At 36.3% G+C, this 8498-nt stretch overlaps 1 pseudogene; it reads right to left on the minus strand.

Annotated features, from left to right (window-relative positions):
• Window positions 1-6014: 6014 nt before the first annotated feature.
• LOC111731354 lies at window positions 6015-6132 on the minus strand (annotated as a pseudogene).
• Between the last annotated feature and the right edge of the window lie 2366 nt (window positions 6133-8498).

The raw sequence follows: 8498 nt of genomic DNA on the forward strand, positions 1-8498 counted from the left end.
TGATTTGGGAGCCTCCTTGAAGGCTGGCAGGGATGTGGGGCTCCCTGAAGGAACGTTGATAACTCTGGTTGGCACAAAAGGATAAGCAGAGCTGTGTTCTCTCACTCTGGAAATTTTTTAAAAGCATTTTTGATTCTGATGTATTTCCTCGTTGCTTGTTTCTTTTTTGTGAAGATTTAGAGAAAACATTTATTCTAGTCTTTCCTCCATGAAATTTTAAAAAAGATATTTATATATAATGCTCAATTTGGCCAATTTAGTGAAAAACAACTACACACAGTCAGTGAGTCACTAATTAATGGGTCAGTACCCTCTGGCTCCACATGGATAGATTCAGATATTCAGGAATTAAATGCTGCCTTGATATTCATATACAGTTTATTTACTTTAGAAATAACTCTTTTTTTCTACTTTAAAGCAAATGTTTATTCACTGTAAAACATTTAGAAAATACAGCCAACAGAACAACAACGACAATAAAAATGTATCTGTAATTTACTATTTAGAGATGACTACTGTTAATACTTTGAGAGGTTTGTTTTTTTCCTAGGCATAATGAAGATATATTTTTTTAAAAAGTTCATAATCCATAAACTAAACTGGTATCTACTCTTTTGCCTTCTCAACAATATCTCATGGTCATCTCTCTGTATTCTTTTTCAACATACATTTTAATGACTGCAAAGAATTCACTGTGTAATAAACCATAGTTTATTCTGAAATCTAGCAACAGTCTCAAAAGCAACACTATTATTCAAAAAGAAGAAAAAAGGAACACTTTATGGCTAAATATTTGCTTACCTTCAAGTCTATTTCCACTAGATTAATTCTTGGAAGTGGAATTGAAGGACTAAAATTATTTTAAAAAAACTTTGTTGTCAAGTTGTTCTCCAAAGGTTTAAACCAAAGTATACACTCCACTGGTAGTATACTGCTGTTTATATGTCTGTTGCAGAGAAAATAGTGAAATTCTTGATGTCAGGAATTGTTTCATCCTTGTATCTAACATCTTTATGCTCTTGGACATTGAGTCGCTGAAATACTTTTTGAATGATTTAATGACTCATTGTTTAAATGAATATGTAATATCTAACAAGCTTATATAATGTCTCTGGGGTTCAGCTTTCTCTTTTGCAAAATGAGAATTTTGTGTTATATGCTAGCATTCTATGATTTCATATATCTTATTGAAAAGCAATGACCTAGATTTCCTGGGGGAGAGTACCCATATGTACAATATGTAATCACATTAATGGGACTTGTAAGCATGAATCACATGTAAGCCAATTATAATTGTATAGATATACATAGGAATGTGCTCACTACTCAAGAAGAACAAGGATAGATGACATGAAGGAAGGTTCCTGAAAGATGATGCTCAGTTAAACACAGATTACTGGCTTTCTATCAGTACAAAAAAAAAAAAAAAAGGCCTGTTTCCTACTCAGGATTCTGTGTTTTACTGGTATCTAAAAAACAGGAAGTAGAATTATCTGGAAATTCAGTTTCCTTAGGTAAGTTCACCCAGGACAAGCAAGCTTATTCCATTAGATTTTAGGAACATTTCAATCACTTTTAAATTACCTAGGATAAAATTGGATTTGTTGACTTTCATGATCTTAGACCTAGTTTATTGACAGTGAATGCCTGTAGACCACTCTCAATTATCCAGGCAACAATCACACTTACCTTCTATAACAGTTCTTTCCCCAAGCCATCCCTGCTTCACAAAAATATTTGGCTCCCACTATCACTCAGTATTAATGTGTAAATGTTTACTGAGAATCTATAATATGCATTCTAAGCTACTAGGGAGGAAATGGAGAAATGTGGTATACACTACAATGGCAGGCATACACAATGTGTCAGACATATGGAGGAAGAAGGAACTGATACCTGGGAGTTAGAGGAAGTCTCACAGATGGTTCTTGAAGGTGATTCTTGAAGAATAAGTCCAAGATTGCCAGGTAGATGGAATTGTGTGGATGGCACTATGAAGAATAGGATTCAAGCAGAGAAAAAGCACAGAAAGTCACATAAAGGGGACATAGAATGGTGTTGGTATTTTTATCAGTCTCTCCCAACCTATGCCTCTCTCCATACCATCCCCGCAATGGGTCATACAATGGAGGAGTAGAAAACCTGACTCAGTCTTGTCTCTTTGCTGTAGTTCCTGAAAAGGCTGTTGTTGTTCCCTAGTTATGGTTGGCTCTGTGGCCACTGCTTCATCCTGAACTGCCTCCACTGTGATGCTCTGGGTGGAATCTAGGAGATCCAGCCTCTCCAGCACTATAGATCATTTAGTCTTAAAGTTGTAGCTACCTTATTCTTTTAGTTTAAGAACTTCCCTGGTCTGGGGAAAGGGCTACTTTTAGAGCAGTGTCAATCACTACTGCTCTCAGAGAATTACTTCTGAGCTCTGAAGCCATGTTTCTAGGTGAGGCACACATTTTCCCCACTTCTTTTGGCAGATGACATATGCAAAGCCTACCTTGCTTAGCCATTAAACATATCTGAACCCATATCCATCCTTAAATCTTTATCTTTCTCAAAAAAAGTTTTCTTATTCCTGCCCAAGAGTATTCTCTTCGCTTATGTCTTAAATGAGTGCTTCTCCAATATGGGAAACATAGAAATCACTTGGAGACCTTGTTAAAAATATATTCTCAGGACTCACTCAGCTAAATCTAAATCCCAAAGGAAGAGTGAGGAATCTATAATTTAACAAGCTCCCCAGCAATCCATTTCCTTGTGGTAAAGTATTTCATGTCAAAAAAGTGGGGGAGGATATAGATACAGTGTATATCCCACGTGACCTCTTGAATGCAATCAAGCTCTGGTCTGCTGAACAGCATCTGGGATCCACTGTTTTGTGTTTCCATACCTATCTGTCTCTTCAGTACCCTTTTTTAAAAATTGAGATATAATTGGGATTAATTTCAGGGATATGACATAATTATTTGAATTTGTGTATATTGTTAAATGATCACCACAATGAGTCTAGTTAGCATCCATTGCCTCAAATATTCACATTTTTCTTGTGAACTTTTAAGATCTACTTTCTTAGCAACTTTCAAATATACAATATAGTATTATTGACTAAAGTCACCATGCTGTACATTACACTCCAGGATTTATTTATTTTATAACTGGAAATCTATATCTTTTGACTCCCTTTACCCATTTTGCCCATCCTCCAATCCACCTCTGGCAATCACCAATCTGTTCATTGTATCACGAGTTCGATTTTTTTTTTAGATTCCACATATAAATGAGGTTATACAGTACTTGTCATTCTCTGTCTGACTTATTTCATTTAGTGTAATACCCTCGAGTTCCATTTACATTGTCACAAATGGCAGATTTCCTTCTTTCTATGGCTGAATAATATTCGACTGTGTAAATACACCACATTTTTTTTTATCCATTCATCTATTGATGGACACTTAGGTTGCTTCTGTGTTTTCACTGTTGTAAATAATGCCCTGTAATAAACTTGGGAGTACAGATCTATCTTCAAGATAGTGATTTCAATTCTTTTGGATACAGATCCAAAAGTGGAATTGCTGGATCATATGGTAGTTGTATTTTTAATTTCTTGAAGAAATTCCTTACAATTTTCCATAATGGCTGTACCAATTTACATACCAACCAATCTATACAGGGTCTCCTTTTCTTTATATCCTCACCAACACTTAATTGTTTTTTTTATAATAGCCATACTAACATGTGTGAGGTAATATCTCATTGTAGTTTTGATTTGGATTTCCCTGATGATTAATAATGTTGAACATATTTTTAATACCCATTGGCCATTCCTAAGTCTTCTTTGGAGAAATGTCTAATCAAGTCCTTTGACCATTTTTAACTGGGTTATGTCTTTTTGCTACTGAAGTTTAGAAGTTCCTTATATATTTGCAAAGTTCCTTATATATTTGCAAAGTTCCTTATATATATCCAAAGGATATTTACCCTTTATCAAATAATATACAGTTTGCAAATATTTTGTCCCACTACACAGGTTGCATTTTTACTCTGTTGATTGTTTCCTTTGCTGTACAGAAGGTTTTTAATTTTATGTATTTCCACATGTCTATTTTTGCTCTGTGAAACAGCTCTCATTTCCCTTCTCTGTGAGGCTTGCTATTACCATTCAATGTTATTAAATAAAAAGAATCATTTTACCAAAAGGAATAGGAGAATGAGAAAGCATTTGACCATATTAAGCCATAGTTTCAAAAGGGGAGGAAGACTAAGAAAAAGGGCAAAGGTATTAAACTGGTGATGGTCTGAGATCCTGAAGTAAAATTGGCAGATTAAGCCTCTCATCCCGTTTACTCCAAGTACCTCATCACCCATCACCCTCATCTGCACTATTCCTTCATGTTAAGGTCCCTAAGAATGAGTTATATTGTGCTTTTCTTTTTGTGGTTTATTTAAAATATATTTAAAATGCACTACCATTTTTTATTTATCAGCAAGTTGAAGGACATGAGTGTGGAATAAAAGTCTGAGGTAAGGGTTGAAGTTGGAAGAAAGAACAAAGGAATTATGCCACTGAAATATTTAGAGGAAACTGGGGCATGGTGTTTATGCCATTGAATACCTAAAGAGGTCTGGGGTAGGGAGTCAAGGTGGCAGAGAGCCTTACAAACATTGCAAAAGTTTGAAAGAGATGTGAAGACATATAAAACCCTAATTTTCAGCATTAAAAGGAATCTTAGTAGTCACAGATCACAATATTTTTTTATTCCAACAGAAACACTATTTGTATGTGTCCCCTGCCTAGAGTCTCTCCCAGAATCCTAGAGAGTAAAAAGGAATAAAACTCAGCTTGAGAAGGTTTTGTTCTTTCTTGTAAATGCATGGAGGGGCTTCTACCTAGGAGGATAAAGGGGCAGAGAAGAAACTTAAGGTAAGAATGCATGCCCCGAAGCTGTGACATTTGGCAAAGTGATTAGGCAGTAACATTAAACAAGCTCCCAGGCCATTTCCAAGTGATTGCTATGGGCACCTGTGCTGCTCATGAAGACCAGGTTTGATGTGGAAAAAAAACAACTCTCTTTTAATTAAAACCTGAGGATGATTGTAATAGAAAATTCATGAAAGAACTGTTTGGTTTCTTCATCAGTGCACCTTTTTCTCTGTTAAAAATAATTTCTTTTTACCCTAAGGAACATAATGAAGAAAAAATATTTGGCCAGAATAAGCGGGAGATGCAGAGAGAAGGAATACATTAATGATATTTTCTAGAGTAAAATCGTCCACCTCTGACTCCTGCCTCTCCAGGCAGACCTGTCAAAGTGAAGGCTGTGCTTTTTATTACAGTGGCTTACACAGAATTATTCTTTAGTCTGATGAGTTTATCAAATCCTTCTTTGTCTGTCCAAAGTCACTGGCCAGAAGCTGAATGGTATCTGGAAGATGCAATCAGACTGAAAGCTTTCCACCAAGTAATACCTGATTAGTGAAAATTGGATATGTCCCTTCTTTCATAGTCACCACTGCCTTCTCACTTCTGCTTCTTCCTGGTGGTTGTTAGCTGACTTCTCTGGTCCCCAATAAGCTTCTATCCAGGGGTCTGGATATGTTCTTGCTTCTCATACTTTGGCTATTATATAACTTAAGGGAGGAGCAGGCTCTGCTATTTTCAATATATGGCTTTTGAGGTTGCCCTAAGCATCCAAATCCAGTTGGAAGATATGCAGGAAGTTTTTATGCATCTAGTCTAAAGTGGCAAACATCATTTACTCTCATGTTCCACTGTCCAGTCACCTGGCGATGTTTTGTTGCATGGGAGGCCAGGAAATATAGGCTAGCTTTGAGCTCAGGAAGAAAAGAAAATGGATTTGGTGGACAGCTAGCAAGACTCTGCCGTATTACTCCCTCTAGTTGATTGATTGATTGATTGATTGATTGATTGATTGATTTTTTTAGATGAGGCAACCCTTGGTTGGCCTCACAGATTGCAAGGACTTTGTCAGCTTACAATCTCTTATTTTTTTCATTTTTTACACCTACAGTACTTGGTCTTTGTAGGTGGTCTCCCATCCAAGTACTAACCAGGCCTGACCCTGCTTAGCTTCCAAGATCAGATAGATCAGGCTTTTTCAGGGTAGAATGGCCATAGATGTACTCCCTCTAGTTTTTGTTTAGTGTCCCTTTTAATTTTACTTTTTGACTTTCATTTTAGTGTAATTCATCAAAGTCCTGTTATTTGAAACAATTTACGATAGATTAAGCCTGATTCTGGAGGACAAACTTCAATTACTGGACTCACCTTTATCAACTGCCACATGCAACATAAGACAATTGTGCAAACACCTCAATCCTTAGGGCACAGCTCCACAAAAATAGATGGGTCATTCCCCGAGCATCAGAGGACTCAAACACAAGGAAAACTTGTGTGTGGAGTGAGAAGGAGGATAGCTCAGGACCTGTGTTTTGGTTCTCAATCCATGTTTGTACACTTTTTCATCTTAGGTTCTAGAGCAATTGAAAATGAGAATGTTTTTAGTAATTTCTGAGTTACCTTAATCTGTCAGCAATGAGAGAAGAGAAGCTCTGCTCCTTATATTTATTTAATTAACCAGAGTCATGTGGATTTTTAGACATAGTCTTAATATGAATTAATCATTCAGTACCATTAGACACCTCCCTGCCTAAGTCCAAATTCAGAATAATTCTTAAGGCAAGAGTGAGATTTTTGTGAAATCCATGCTTCGCTTAAATAATCTCCTTTTCCCCAGTTGGACTGTAGGATTTCTCACTGATGGCACTATTGATACTTAAGGCCAGATAATGATTTATTGTTGGAGAAGGAGCCACTGTAGGCACTGTAGAATGTATAGCAGCATCCCAGACTTCTACTCACTGAAGTCTAGTAATACCCCCTCCCCACAGTTGTGGCAATAAAAATGTCTCTAGACATTCCCAAGTGTCTGCTAGGGGAAGCAAAATTGTCCCCATCTGAAAACTGGTGAGTTGAAGAGAGGTTCAGCTTGATCCTTTTAGAATAAGAAATCACAAAGATGTCTATTTTCCTGACCTAATGCAAAGTAAGTACTTATTTACAGGCCTCAGGGTAGTACATGCACTCATAACACATACACACCCGTGAACTGATATTTTTATTGGTAAATAAGCAATTGCTTAAAATTTAAAAAAAAGAAAAAACAAAAAAGGGGGGAAGAACCGGGCAAGAAGAGGACCAGAGCAACGTTACAGGAAATATGGGCGGTTAAAAATAGGGAATAAGAGAATTGACATGCAATGTTAAGTACCTCATATCACCCAATATGGTGTTTTACATGAAAATATGCATCATTTCACTTGATCTTTCTAACTATCCTCCCAAATACATTGTAAATAATCAATTAATACTATCAATTATAGTAATATCAATTACTAAAGATAATATCTCAATTTTTCAAACAAAGGAAGTGAGGCTCAGAATAGTTAAGTAATTCATCCAAGGTTACAGGAACAAAAAATGGTAGAGTGAGCAAACTCAGGTCTGCCTTACTTTCAGACCCATGCTCCTTTTATAATACCTCTCAACTGTGAATTCCTCTGTATCACCCACTACTTTATCAGTGTAAACAAAAGTCATTTTGGGAAGGATTTTATATGTAGCTCAGTAATGCAACTATAAGAGAAAGCCCTGAGTATTCCAGGTCCCATCAAAGACACTGTAAGCCTGCATTAAACAACTCAGGAATTCTCTCAAGAAGATACCTGAAGTCTCTAAGTCATAAAGTAGTCATAAAGTCTAAGCCATGAAGAAAAAAGAAAAATAAAAGAAGAGCTATTGTTGCCAAAAGTATATGGAAGCTATGACCAAATATACTACAACTATTTCTACACAGATGAAGAAAAAGATCCAACATTTTCTCTTAAATAGACTCAAATGACTACCAGAGAAAATTTTTATCAGAGCTGTGCCTTTCAGTGATTCTGTTTTCAAAATAGACCCAGTAATGTACTGTTCAAATAAAGATACCATTATCTATCCATCTTGATTAACTACAGTACTGCCACATTGTCCTTACTTGAAATGCCTGGGAATTTGGAAGCAGTCACTGATTGTCTAGACTAAATTGACAGTGCCCCTTGAAACTACTCGCACAGCTTTCAGACCTTTATGGGCTACTCATTGGTTTATAATAAAGGTGAAAATACACAATGAGTGGCAAATAAGCATATCAAAAGATGTTGTGTATCACATGTCACCAGGAAAATGCGCATTAAAGTAACAATGAGATACTACTACACACCTATTAGAACGACCAAAATCCAGAACACTGACAGTACCAGATGCTGTCAAGAATGTGGAGCCACAGGAACTCACATTCATTGCTGGCGGAAATGCAAAAGGGTACAACCACTGTGGAAGACAATCTGGCAATTTCTTACAAAACTAAACTTTATCTTTTCATATGATCCAGCAATTGCACTCTTTAGTATTTACAGAAAGAAGCTGGAAACTTATGTCCACA

Source organism: Pteropus vampyrus, unplaced genomic scaffold (assembly GCF_000151845.1).
Source record: "Pteropus vampyrus isolate Shadow unplaced genomic scaffold, Pvam_2.0 Scaffold365, whole genome shotgun sequence".
In the NCBI taxonomy this organism is placed as follows: Eukaryota; Metazoa; Chordata; class Mammalia; order Chiroptera; family Pteropodidae; genus Pteropus; species Pteropus vampyrus.